Below are 14,328 nucleotides of genomic sequence, written 5' to 3'. Positions count from 1 at the left end.
AGGTATGCAGTGTAATACTAAATAAGTAATATGTAAATATTTGAAACATTCCAATTATTTTAGTTTATGAGTGTGTGTGAACTTTAGAACACTGCTGTCCTTCATGCATCTGTTAATGTAACAGAAAGGAACTTTCTCCCTACAATCACTTTGATGAGTCTTAATGATTTTTCTATTGCAATAATTATCTATACTTATTACAGCAATCTCAAGAGAGCCTTCATTAAAACTGAAAAGGCACACACATCTATATAAGACACTGAAAATATTTATTTTAAGCTCTATAGGTATCTTAGAAACTGACTCTAAACAGACTTATTTTGTATTAATTCTATTCTAATAGGATTGAAATACATTATATAAATTAATCCATAAAGGAAGTTATTCTATTAAGTTATTTCTAAATTTAGTTATGATTTTCTTCAATAAATCTTTTAAGTTTAAAACTACACGTAAATTTAAGGAATTACTTGAATAAGACTGAGTGAAAATGAGAGAGACTAAAATTCTTTTTCTAATAGCGTAAACATTTACATGAAGCCCAATGAGATTCAATGTGAGGGGTTTCTTGATCCATTATATTTTATTTCAGAATATTCCACATCCTTACCTGTCTATGGGACAGGTCCTTACCAGAATGGTCTCCAACCTTCAGTTGACAGTTGTACCTTTGCTTTTGCCTACTGCTTCTACAGAGCTTGGAGGTAAGCCAGAACTAGGAATTTAAGGACTTCACAGATCCTATCTTTCTGTGTTCACAGACCTAAAGATGTGTGTGGCCTTCCAGAACCCTAAGAGCTTATCTAAGCTTTCCTAAACACCTCAGGGTACTTCAATTCTCAGGTTTCTTTTTCTCTTATACACCCTTTGGTTCTATTCTTTTATCCCAATTGTTAGCTGCCATCTCTGGTATTGTAATGTTAAAAAAAAAAAACAAAAAACAAAAACACCTGGTAGCAAATGTTTTCAATAAAGGCCTTCTCAGGCAAGAGGCTTTTAGCACTGGGTAAGCTTGAGTCAGGTCATGTAAGGACAAGCCTCTTCCAGTTGGTTCTCCCAGAGAATCATCAAGCAAATCAAATAATGTTAATTCTTTGGGAATGAAGCTTTGAAAAAAAATCTCCAGCACTGATCTGCTCCTTCTGGTACAGAGAATGCAGTGCCCTGTCCCCAGTCCATAATTGCTCAGGTAAGTAGTTGTCACTATTCTTAAACAACATTCCATAGTTTTTGTTAAATAAGTGCTTCCTAGATTGTTATATATACAGGTTTGGCCAACTTCTTTTTTCTTCTTTTTTGGATTTTATTGTCGGGATAATGTACAGAGGGGTTACAGTTACAATTGTCAGGTAATGGGTGCATTACTTATCAAACCTTGATACCCCTTCTTACGTTTTTGTCCCCTTTCCTTCCCTCTTCCCCCTCCCAATCATCTTGTTTCCCCCTTCCCTTTCCTATTTCAAATAAATGTATATATAATATATCAGATATCAAATCAGATACAGTAACCACATGAGATTAAGCATAAGGGGAAAAAAAGAGAAAAGAAATAACTTCACATAGTACATTAGGAACAACAATCACAAAGATAAACCTCGTGTTTCCATATCCTAGAGTTCATTTCATTTTTGTATCATCCTATATGACCACATGTGCATATCTGTAATTTCTATCGGAGTATTTCTGGTATTATAAGCACATAAAAAGTTACCAACAAAGTCAAGGAAGCACAGAAAACCACAAGTGCAATTAAATATGTTAAAAACAGAATAATTCCTAAAGATTAGAAATTCGGACCAAATTGATTATATACCCTTTATGAAATTATAAGGAGTTTTGGACAGTTTCTTGAAATTTCTAGAACATTATTCTGACAATCTTACTAAGTTTCTATTGCTGTTGTTTTTAATGTGGTACAAGTGTTTTTTTTTAATTTTTCTACTACATATCTCTACGAGGATTAAATTAATGCTATCAAATGAAGTATAGTCAGTTCACAAGGTTTAGCACTAATTTTGTGGCATCAAGTCCTCTGTACTAACCAATGGACTAAGACAAAATATATTAGGACACGCCAGGCATTTTCACATTTCAACTTTGAAAGATGATCATAGATACTGATACAGAAAGACTGTCTGCATATAAAGAACTAAATATGATCAATTTTGGTGAACTAACCATATATGAGTTGGTGCTGACTACTTGAAAGAAACAATACTCCATGGCAGCTCCAAACCCTAAAGAATAAATCACCATTCGTTAACTTAGAATAATGTTTTAAGATACAATGAAGAAACTAATAGTAACTTCTACTTACAAAAGGAACTTATCAGTCCAAAAGCAGAGATTCTTTATTAGAGCAGGCTACCTAAGAATATTTTGCACAATACAAACATTTGCATATATACCTTACATATGTTAAATCAGACCTTCTGTGACCTTTAAATTTATATTCTTATCAAGAATGATTGATGATTGAAGAACAAAGTAAGAAGAAACCTATTTTTATGACTGTACTTTTATTTGCTGACAGTACAAAAGCCAAATTGCTGCTCACAAAGAATGAATTCGTAATGGAAAAACACAGACGCATCTAAATTTGAGGGTATATTATATCAAGACAAAAAAAGCTCCCTCAGAAAACATCAGATGTAAAAACAAAGTTGATTTGCTAATTATTGATTGTTCCCCTTTCATTTTCTGTAGTTTTATTTTGAAATTCTGTCTTCTCTGACTGAAATGAGGTTTTTCTAAATCATGTTTGTTCTTTTTTTCACAGTTGGCCTCACTATAACCAGTAAAGTAGATAAAGTAAACAGAAATACTGTGGAAGAAAGAGAAATCAAAATTAAATGATAAAGTGAAGCTGGATAAACTTGAGGAAATGAAGTATGGTCAGCTTACAGCACCTACAGGAGATATTCCGTCATATACAGAGTCATCTTAGGGGAAATGAAACAGGATAACTACAGAAAACTGAGGTCTGGTGAAGAAGTGCCATCTTTGCCTTAAAGAGAGAGAACAGGATGCATCCTTTCCTGACAGATGAATTCCTCACCCCAAGAATTTACACTTGTCTGACAGGGTATATGCTTTTCTGAGAAAAATGCTACCCCAAACTTTGGCCACCTCCTGCCCCAAAATGCAGATAGCAGGGTGCCTCCTTATCTCAAGGATAAGGATCTGTTTTATAGAAGGATTCATTCTTACCTTAATACTCAAAAAGTAACACCAGGTATGATTAGAGCAAACACAAGCCATCTATCTTTATGTAACTTTGAAGCCAGACTCACTGCCTTTACCCTATAAATACCCCAGCAACCCAAAGAGCTGTCCCCCTCTCTCCTTTTGAAAGCTGACACATTGTGTTAGAGTGTGCCCCTGCCCTTCCATTTGTCTATTTACCTGCTTGCTTATTTACTCAATAAAGCTCTGCTAAGTTTTCTTGCTATCCATCATGATTTTTCCAGAAATTCTTATTCTAAGGTTAAAGTCAAGGACCCTAAGTGAAGCATACCTAACTTTAAAGGGAAAGCTCACTAAACATCATCTCTGTCTGGTGGAATAATCATGTATTGAAATGGTGTGGACCAAAATTCCCTTCATTGTATCCTCTAACTTGGTAACTTTTGGAACCCATTTGGCTAATCATTGTGTATCAGTATAAAGGGCAATTTAGCAGTGTTCAGAGCTGAGCCATTCCTACAAAGATATCACAGGCCTCTAGATTACCCTGAGAGCTTAGCATTGTCTTCTAATGTTTACCACATGTCTTTAAAAACCTATGTCTCTAATTATCAAGATAAATGAATAGAAAGCCCTATATTTAGAAATTGAAAAAAAAATCAATGCCCTCCCCCACAGTAAACTGTCAAAGAAACAAAAACCCAATTAATAAGTGGAATAAGTGGGCAAAAGACTTAAAGAGAGACTTCTTAGAAGAAACAGTTAGAATGGCCAATAGACACATGAAGAAACATCCAACATCTCTGACCATAAAAGAAATGCAAATCAAAACAATATTGCCACACCCCAGGTAGAAAGGCCATTATCAAGAGAACTAACAATAACAGATGCTGACAGCTATATAGCCAAAAAGGAATATTACTACACTGTTGATGGGAATGTAAATGTGTTCAAACACTCTGGAAAGCAAGATGGAGGTTCCTCATGATTAAACACAGACCCAGCAATCCCATTCCTGGGCATTTATTCAATAGAACACAAACAATGCCACATTAAAGCTACCAGCACAACCATGCTCATTGCAACATTGTTCACCATAGCCAAGGAATGCAATCAACCAAGATGCCCCTTCATTGCATCACTATTTACTATAGCAAAGATATGGAACCAACCCAGATGCCCCTCCATTGATGATTTGATCACAAAGATATGGTATTTATACACAATGGAATTCTATGCTGTCATCAGAAAGAATGACATCTCCCTATTCTTAAGGAAATAAAAAGACTTGGAAAAAATCATATTAAGTGAAGTAAGCCAGACTCACAGGAACATAGGCTCCATGGTTTCCCTCATCTGTAATAATTAGTACACATCTAGTACTTTCCTCACAGATTACAATAGCTCAAAACCTAGGTACATAAGGTCATATAGGATGAGACTAAATGAAAGGAACTCTAGGATACGGAAGCAAGAGCTTTTTAATGTGTGATTGTTGTTCTTAATGTACTATGTTATTTCTTTTCTCTTTTGTTGTCCTTTGGTTAATCTCATATTGTTACTGTAGCTGACTTTGTCACCTGGTATATCATATATATGTTTATTTGAAATAGGAAAAGGAAGAGGGGAAAACAAGATGATTGTGAGGGTGTATGGGGGTATGGGGGGAAAATGGGGACAAAAACATGAGGAGTATCAATGTGTGAGAAGTAATGCAAATATGCCTACTACCTGGCAAATGTAACTGTAACCCCTCTATATATTACCCCAACAATAAAAAATTAATGAAAAGAAAAAAAAGAAAATGTGATGTATATATATATATATAATAGAATTTTGTGCTTCCATCAGTAAGAATGATATTATGCTATTCTTTTTTTGTATTTTATTGTCGGGATAATGGATAATGTATTGAGGGGTTACAGTTACATTCATCGGGTAATGGGTCTATTACTTCTTGAACCCTGAGGTGAGGATGGGAGGGAATACCTAGGAGAGACCGAGGGAAGGGATGACATTGTTCAAAAGAAATGCACTCTGACTTACATAACTGTAACTCCTCTGTACAGAACTCTTACCAAAATAATAATTTTTAAAAATAATAATTTTAAAAACAGTTATGCCCCTTTCAATAACTCTGTTAGGATAATAGATTTATGCTCTATCCTGACATCCAATTACAATCACAATAATTTCTTCACAAATGATTATCTTCTATTAGTTTTATGTTTAAAATTTGTCTTTTCTATTACATAATAAGCTTCTTGAGTTTTTAAGCTTTTCGATTGCTCGCTTCTATAATTTCTCTCTCTTTTTTTTTACTTATGGCACATCTCTGTCTATTTTATTTAATTCCAGCCCTCGGCTGAACAACAGATGCTTCCAGTCTTCACTCTACTCGTTCAAACTATTTTGAAAACTGAAAGCTCTCCTAGATAATTCAGTGAAGTTTCTGAGTTTTACATTGCTACTGCAATGTCTGAGATTTCCTCTTATATTATTTCCCATTTTAAAGAATTCATACACACAATCTCACATTAATGGATGGTTCTCTACCTTGCCACCTTCATTATCTAGTGACTGAAATACAGAATTCAGCTCAATAATTCCAGTAAACCAATTGACTTTTCAGTCACACTAGAACTAGTTGACCACTCTTCCTTGTTTTTTGGGTTTTTTTTTGTTTTTTGGGAGTTTTTTTTGCCAGTCCTAGCTCGGGGACTCAGAGCCTGAACACTGAACACTGTCCTTGGGCTTTCCTCCAGGCTAGAGCTCTACAACACCGCTTCTGACTTTCTCTGTATATGTGGTACTGAGGAATCAAACCCAGGTCTTCATGCATGCTAGGTAAGCATTCTACCACTAGGCCATGCCTAGTTGGTAGTGGCTCTAGTTGACCACTCTTGCCTTATAATATTAATATTGCACCATCCTAGTTTTTCTTGCGCTTCCCTGAAACACATTCTTCAGCTTCCTGCTCAGAGACACCTCCTCTTTCTTTCCTCAAATGTTTCCCACAGATCTCTTAGGACTCCCCTATTTGTGCTATATACATACATTTCATGGGATGATTTCCTCTACTCCCTTGACTATAATTAGTATACTATTTCTAATCTTATGGTTCCCAAATAGTCTTCAGCTAAGAATGTTCTCTAGAGTTTTCTGCTGCATGTATCCACTGTGTTTCTCATAGAATCCCAAATGTAACACATCTAAGGTTGAGTTCATCATGAGTTCCCTAATTTCTGTTCCTCTTGGACCGAGGGCCACATTTCTCTCAGGAAGAGGTCGTTTTTGTTCAGATTTCCATCCCTATCCATGAAAGTCTTGATGTGGGAAGATGCTCTGAAGACTCAGCACCTGCCATCTCCCTTCCCCCGTACTGAGTCCCTGTGACCTCCCCAGCCAAGATGGGCAGGGAAGGAGGTGATTTTGGGCCTGGAATTCAGGAACTGGGTGCTATCCCTCAACTCTTTTCCTCAAGGCCAACACTCTATCACTTAAATCACAGCTCCACTTCCAGCTTTTTGATGGTTAATCGGAGATCAGAGTCTCATGAAATTTCCTGCCCTGAGAGCTTTTTGAGGCCTCTGAAGTACAAGTTGCTGATGAAGTGTGTCGAATTTTCTAGGAAAGTTCAAAACTGCGCTACACCAGAAGAAATCAAGAAAAGGAAGGCTATTATTTTTTGTCTCAGTGCAGACAAAAAATGCATCATTGTTGAGGAAGGCAAAGAAATTTTGGTTGGAGATGTTGGTGTTACCATAACTGATCCTTTCAAGTGTTTTGTGGGAATACTTCCTGAAAAAGATTGTCGTTACGCTTTGTATGATGCAAGCTTTGAAACCAAGGAATCTAGAAAAGAAGAGCTAATATTTTTCTTGTGGGTCCCAGAACTAGCACCCCTGAAAGGTAAAATGATCTATGCAAGCTCCAAGGATGGCATTAAAAAGAGGTTTCAAGGCATAAAGCATGGATGTCAGACAAATGGACTGGAAGACCTCAGCTGTGCTTGTATTGCTGAAAAGCTAGATGGGTCATTAATTATGGCTTTTGAAGGGTGCCCTGTGTAGATCACCATTCAGTACCACAAGTTTAAAGTGTCCATGTTTAATGTTATCCTCTTGTTATATATGTAAAGCAAATTGATTTAGGCCAGGGTCTTACTGCTGGGGAGCTGTCTTGTCATCTTCTAGAGTAAAATAAAATATATAACTATGTCCAAACATAAAAAAGAACATCTTGATGTGTGCTTGTTGGTTGTGAATACTTTAAACCAACAAGATTTCCCCTGCACAGACATGTGATACAACTCTAGCCACTGTGACAAATGGAAGTCTATTAGGGTGCTGCCAAGGAAAGACCTATTGCTTGTATTTTTGCCAGTTCTAGACTTGAGCTCAGGGCCTGACCACTGTCCTTGGGCTATCCTTAAGGCTAGAGCTCTACCATTTGAGTCACAGCACCACTTACAGCTTTTTGCTATGTACGTGGTACCAAGGAATCAAACCTGGGTTTTTGTGCATGCTAGGCAAGCACTCTACCACTAGGCCAAATTCCCAGCCCAGACCTCTCACTTTTAATAACACACACATGAAGAATCTGCTCCCTTGCTGCAATTGAACACAGCTTGGTTTGTGTTAACACCTAATATTGTTGTAAACAACTTGTGTTTTCATAAAAGAGTTTGCTGAAAACAAGAAGACAATGCAATGGAGAACAGAATAAATAAAAAAATGGTAGAGAAAGCACAGCCGAGTCTTAGTCCTCAGGCTGCTCTCCTGAGCCATGGCTCCAATCAGTGGCTTCAGCCTCATCTGAAAGGCTATAGAACTAGTGGTACAATTCTTCCCCCACATGTTTTGATTCAGTAGTATAGTCAAAGTGGGCTCCAAGAATTTGCATCTCTGCCTTTTCTATAGTGACTGTTCATTCCTAGTTCAAGCCATAATAATCTCTCCCTTGAATGTCCACAATAATCCACCTGGACTTCAATTCATAGTTTTCATTTTCTGCTAGCCACTCTCCTCATTGCCACCAAAGGAAGCTTTCAAAAATGTAGATTTGGTCACTTCTCACTTGCTCAAGCATCAATGGAATTTCAGGCTTGATAGAATATAGGACAGAGTCTATATCTGAGATGCCAATCCCCATTCATACATTCATCAGGCTAACTCCCTGCAGTCCTCATCCTGTGCTTGCCCACCGCATCCTTCCAGGATGTCTCCTTGTTTCCGGAAATCACAAGTGTTGCCACTACCCTGTGATTTCTCCTGTGCTGTCAGTCCTCTTGTCTTACCTTCCTCCTACTTTATGTTTATTATCTAAAATAAAAAATCCCATGTAGATGGTATCCTGTCTGTGGACTTGAGCTCCCTTTTATGGCCCTAGTAGCATTGATTGTATTGTAGTGTCATCGCTTGTCTGTCTGTCCATTACAGGAGACAAGAGGCCCTGTGCCGCTCATCTATTATGTGACTTCCTTCACATCCTTATCATCACTATTTTCTTCTCTATTGCCCTGTTCTTCATTATTATGATCTCCTCCTCATTATTACCACCTCCTCTTCTATAAGCAGACACTGAAGCAAGGGCTTTATATATAATATTCAGTTTGCTATTCTGACTACCCTATTTTTTCACATAAGGAAGTTGAGCATCAGAGATATCAAGTAATTTTCCCAAGGTTCCACTTGTGTGAGAGCAACGCTTAAATTTAGGGAGTGCAAATCTAGAGCTCACCTTCTAATCCTTCTTTGGAAATTAATGTAGAGATGCTTGATTAGCCTAAGAAAAATGCTCCCTCTGTCCATTCCTCCCCTTCCCTTCACTGAGCTTTCACTTCTTGGATTTCCCACCCCTAATTTCCCTGCCCCATTCATTCAGCAGCTTGTGGGGCTCGGTTTCGTTGGAATTTGTAAGAGAGATTACAAGCTGGTGTTGGTCCAATCCCCAGCATAACCAGAACACCCTTCATCACTGCCTGGAGAATAATGGCCAGAGATCCTTCTTTCTCACCATATAGGTAAGAAAAATCCAGCATTAGAAAGAGTTATTTGGGTTAGAATTGTTTTGGTTCTGTAAGTGTTTAAGTCAGTATACCTCCTTCCCCAAAATGTAAAAACACTGGGCTTCAAGAGTAACAATAAATGTACTTTTCACCAAGATGGGAGCTTCTGCCCCTCCTAAAGCTGAAGCCAAGGAAAAGGCTTTGAAAGTCAAGAAAGCAGTGCTGAAAGGCATCCACAGCCACAAAAAGAAGAAGATACGCACTTCACCCACCTTCCGGCGGCCCAAGACTGCAGCTCCGGAGACAGCCCAAAGATCCAGGCAAGAGTGCTCCGAGGAGAAACAAGCTTGACCACTAGCGATTATCAAGTTCCCCCTGACCACTGAGTCAGCCATGGAGAAGACAGAAGACAACAACACACTTGGGTTCACTGTGGATGTCAAAGCCAACAAGCATCAAATCAAACAGGCTGTGAAGAAGCTCTATGACATTGATGTGGCTAAGGTCAATACCCTGAACAGGCCTGATGGAGAGAAGAAGGCTACCTGACTACGGTGCTCTAGATGTTGCCAACAAAACTGGAATCATCTGAACTGCATCCAGTTGGCTAATTATAAATTTACATCTTTTTCCCACTAAAAAAAGAGTAAAAATAAATGTACAGGTACTCCAATGTCACCTAAATTAAATAATTCAAGAGGCTCTTAGAAAATATTGGAAATACTACTATTAATAAACTCTAAACGCCATCTCCCTACCCCTTACAAAGGATGAATCTTTGAACTCTTAATCACAAAGACTATTCTTCATTCCCTGGATGCCCAGCACCAGATACACATCCTAAAACAACAGAGGTGCTTAAAAAAATAACAAAGAATAGTAAGGCCAGTGATTAATTGCATGCGATCCAAGTGAAGAGGAAAAAAATGTATTTCAACCCAAATTTTTCTCTCTTAACAAGATAGTTTAAAAAGAAAGCTATCTTCAAGACCATGTTTGAATCTGTCTGGCCAGATGTTGTTGCCACTGTTTCACAATGAGGAAGGAAAGTTAGGTTGTCTCTATTCTGTCACCTCCACTTTTCTGAGGTGCAGAAATTTACATAAACTGCTACTTGGCCTGTAGTCCCTCTACGCATCACTCTGCTGCCATGCGTGGCTCTTTTTAATCTATTGTTTCCCTTCCGTATGCTTCCACCAGCCCTGTTTAGTCTGGGGCAGCTTGGATTCAGCCACTCTTTTTTTACACATTCAGGCATCTGAACACTATTCAGTATTTTCCATTGATAGGGCCATGAGCCCCTCATAACAGAGGGAAGGACAAGGTGAAGGACAGACCTCCAGGACTGCTTGCCATCACTCATTTTTACTTTTCCAGGCTTTGTCTGCTCTGGAGAATCGATGTGCCAACACCTGACAGACAGACAGCTAGAGTAATCTATTCTTGAGACATGAATTTTCTCCAGTCAGCATTATGCTGCTGTCATGAGTAGACACACAGCCTCAAAATTGAAGTTCCCTGAGAAAAGAACATCCTGAAGATGGTTTGAACTTTATTACTGAAGTTCTTTTTAATATATGGTGAATCAACCCTATTTATTCATCGCCAGCATAAACAGGGCTAATTTTTAAGGGTGCGTTTGGTGAAATATGCTGGGTTCATCCTCTATTTTAATTCTAACACCAGGTCAGGAACCGTGTTTTTTTTTATGGTAAGTGTTTAGTTTCCACTAGAATAGAAAAGAAGAAAGCAGTCAAAATGAAGAAAACCAGATTATCCATATCCTTATATGTAATGCATTTTTCTATAAGAGATATTGTTGGAATGACTAGCAGATCTATTTTTCCCTCAGTCCTGGGGCTTGAACTCAGGGCCTGGGCACTGACTATCCTTGGGCTTTCTCAAGGCTAGCACTCTACCTCTTGAGTCACAGCACCACTTTCAGCTTTTTCTATGTATGTGATACAGAGGAATCAAACCTAGGGCTTTGTGCATGCCATGCAAGCACTCTACTACTAGGCCACATTCCTGGCCCCAACTAGCAAATCTTTAATAGGCTTAAATATCAGAGGAGAATAAGGTATCACTGTTCAGATTGTTATAGTTATACTAGGTTTATATTGGACACCTCTCATTTGAAAGTTACTGTATGATACAAGAAACAAGACAAGAATTTTTGGGTACCAATGGCTAAAATCTGTAATCCTAGTTACTCAGGGATCTGAGATCTGAGGAGCATGGTATGAAGCCAGCCTGAACATGTAAGTCCCTGAAATTCTCATCTCCAATTAACCACCAAAGATCTGGAAGAGGAGCTATGGCTCCATTGGTAGAATGGAAAAGCTAAGGAATAGTGACTGGACCCTGAATTCAAGCTCCAGTAAGTACCAAAAAAAAAAAAAGATCTTTGGTAATTCTTACAGTGTATCAGAGAAAATATCAAGTGCATAGAAAAAATAGTAAGATATATAATATATGGCTACCAAAATGACCAGACAAAAACTATGGTTCTCAATATTTTCTCCACCAATGACATTACATGTAATAATCTTGAACACGTATGAAAGGTTAGACTGAAGTCACTATGAATTGGACAGAATTCAATTTTTATCTCCTCTTTTTAATGGCTAGTAGTAGTAGCACCATTCTAGCATTAGGTTTGAGTTTATTCTAATTATAAAGACAAGTAATTTGCCATCATGGCCATAGCTTCTATACCTAATTCATCCCTGAAATCATTCACTGTATTTTTGAGAATAATTCAAATTAATAAATTTTGAGTAAAGCTAATTTTTTTTGCCAGTCCTGGGCTTGAGCTCAGGGCTTGAGCACTGTCCTTGGACTTTCTCAAGGCTAGCACTCTACCACTTGAGCCTCAGCACCACTTCCGGCTTTTTGCTACGTATGTGGTACCGAGGAATTGAACCCAGGTCTTCGTGCATGCTAGGCAAGCATTCTACCACTAGGCCAAACTCCTGGCCCCAGTAAAGCTAATTTTTAAATAGAATAGCAAGTACTGTTACCAGTGTCTCCCATTAAGACACATTTCCTGACTATACAATTCCAAAAAAATTAATAACTACAAATCTTCCAGGTATAGTAATGAGGGAATCTTGATTCCTGCCACTCACACTGTGACTTTTTTTCTGTGTACCAACTGTACTATGATAATAAATTCATGAGGCTCTCCAATTTAATGCTCCTTCTACCATTATGGAGTGTGGTAGATGGCATGACTACAAATGCTATCCTTCAAAAATGTTTATAGTCTACTAATGAAAGAGCAATGTTGATATGAATACTGATACGAGAAAATTGCTTTCTTCTTCTGTCTTTCCCTTCAGTGGTCATAATTATCCAGCTCATCTCTTCTCTCCCATTGGCTTATAACAGAATCCTTTCTTCTAGCCCCTTACTCAGGAACTACACTCCACAATAAGGAGAAAAATAGGAAGATCAATGTCCCTCATGTGGGAAAACCAGTATCTTAGGGTTCAGGACCCCTCATTTCTTACCTGCCAGATCCTTATGCAGACTAGATTGGATTCAAGATGACAATGCCTGTGAAGACACTGATTCTCTTAGTGTTCTTCCCAGCTTTCTCTGCTTCTCTCAGAGCATGGAGGGGTTAGGTACAGGTCTCAGAATGTAATGAGGAAACAGAAAAGGACCAATAGCAGGACGTAAAAGGGGAATGGAGAGGTTGAGGATTTTTCTTTTCCACCGTGATATGGATTCTTCTATTTAATCTCTGCCAATTTTCTTATCATTTTTCTTGGGGAATAAGAAAAAGACTCTGTTTTGGGTCTCTGCCATCGCAAAAGCAACAGAGAAGTACTGAAAACCCAACTGTGGGTTTCTGTTTCAGCCCTATGGATGAAGTAGGCTGGCTCAAGTTAGGTTCATAATAATGTTTTTATTTCTGAAGATCTAAAGGTCCTCAGAATCCTCTACACTCAACTCCTTACTGTCCCATGCTTTCCAGTACTGAACTCCAAGCTGTGATCCAGAATAAAGGGAAGACTGCTCAGTACATCCTGTGAAAGCCATTCACAGAGCATGGGCCAGCCTACCTTCCAGCTCTAGCTCCCGCTCTGCAGCTCAGCTCAGGAGTGGTGAATGGCTCTATGTTAAAAAAAGGTAGAAGCAAAGCAGGACAACCAAGCAATTCTTCAACCTCATTTTCAGTCTCCCAGCAGTTCTTAATTCTTGAATATCTTTTTCTTCCTCTATCTGCTTCCACTTAACACAGGAAATTCTCGTGGCTTTACAAACTTGCTCAACCATCTAAGCCTTCTCACACTTCTCTCACCACAAGTGCTGGATAAACCCTTACTTGGAAGAGAAAGGGTGGGGGGCAAGAAAAGAGCAAAACTAGAGAACATGCATGATGTTAGTCACAAGAAACAGTACATAAATATCTTGAAGTCATTTCTAATGAAACAAGCTAACTACTCAAGTATCTTTTTTTTTAACCTTCAGAACTCTCTGGATGTTTCTTTAGGGTATTCCTAGGAGAGTATTTTATATAGTTTTGAAGTCAGAAGATTTCCATACTCCTGTGGAATCTCTCCTTAGTGACTAAAAAATGTAACTCAGATATTTTGTGCTATTGCAAGGTGTCTGGCTTTGATATTGTTAGGTTCATAAAGAAAATTCCAGAATATTCCACAATATTCCTTTAATCTATCTTGTCTTTCAAGAAGAATTATACAAAGTCAATGCAAAACAAAAGACCAGCTTCTTATAAGGTTGATAGGACCTCAAAGTTGAACCCCAGGAACCTCAGTTCAACTCCTCTTTATAATAAATTCATGTTTTAGGGCACTGGGCTGTCGCCCTGGTAAGGTCATCAGAGAAGCATAGTCAGTGATATTAAAAAGTAGCTTTAGAAAAATAAAAAATTGTAAGATAGAGTATTATCATATTCAAACTTACCAGAATAAAATGACATAAAGCAAAAAGGGCTAGGCTGTAGTTAAGGTGGTTTATGGTGTCTGCCTGGCAAGTATGAAGCCTTGAGTCCAAACCCAAGGAAATAGAGAGAGAGAGAAGGAGGGAAGCAAGCAAGCAAGGAAGATAAGGGAGGGAGGTAGGAAAGAAAGAAGACTGCTGAATTAAGAGCATCCACA

General features: G+C 38.2%; 1 pseudogene; it reads left to right on the top strand.

Moving 5' to 3' along the window:
• The first annotated feature begins 637 nt into the window (after nucleotides 1-637).
• On the top strand, nucleotides 638-7,259 carry LOC150059554 (destrin pseudogene; annotated as a pseudogene).
• Nucleotides 7,260-14,328: the final 7,069 nt, after the last annotated feature.

The sequence above is a fragment of the Megascapheus bottae genome, chromosome 8 (genome assembly GCF_031878675.1).
Source record: "Megascapheus bottae isolate mThoBot1 chromosome 8, mThoBot2.hap1, whole genome shotgun sequence".
NCBI classification, from domain to species: domain Eukaryota; kingdom Metazoa; phylum Chordata; class Mammalia; order Rodentia; family Geomyidae; genus Megascapheus; species Megascapheus bottae.
The sequence above is the reverse complement of the archived record's forward strand: the minus strand, read 5'-3'. Positions and strand labels throughout refer to the sequence as shown.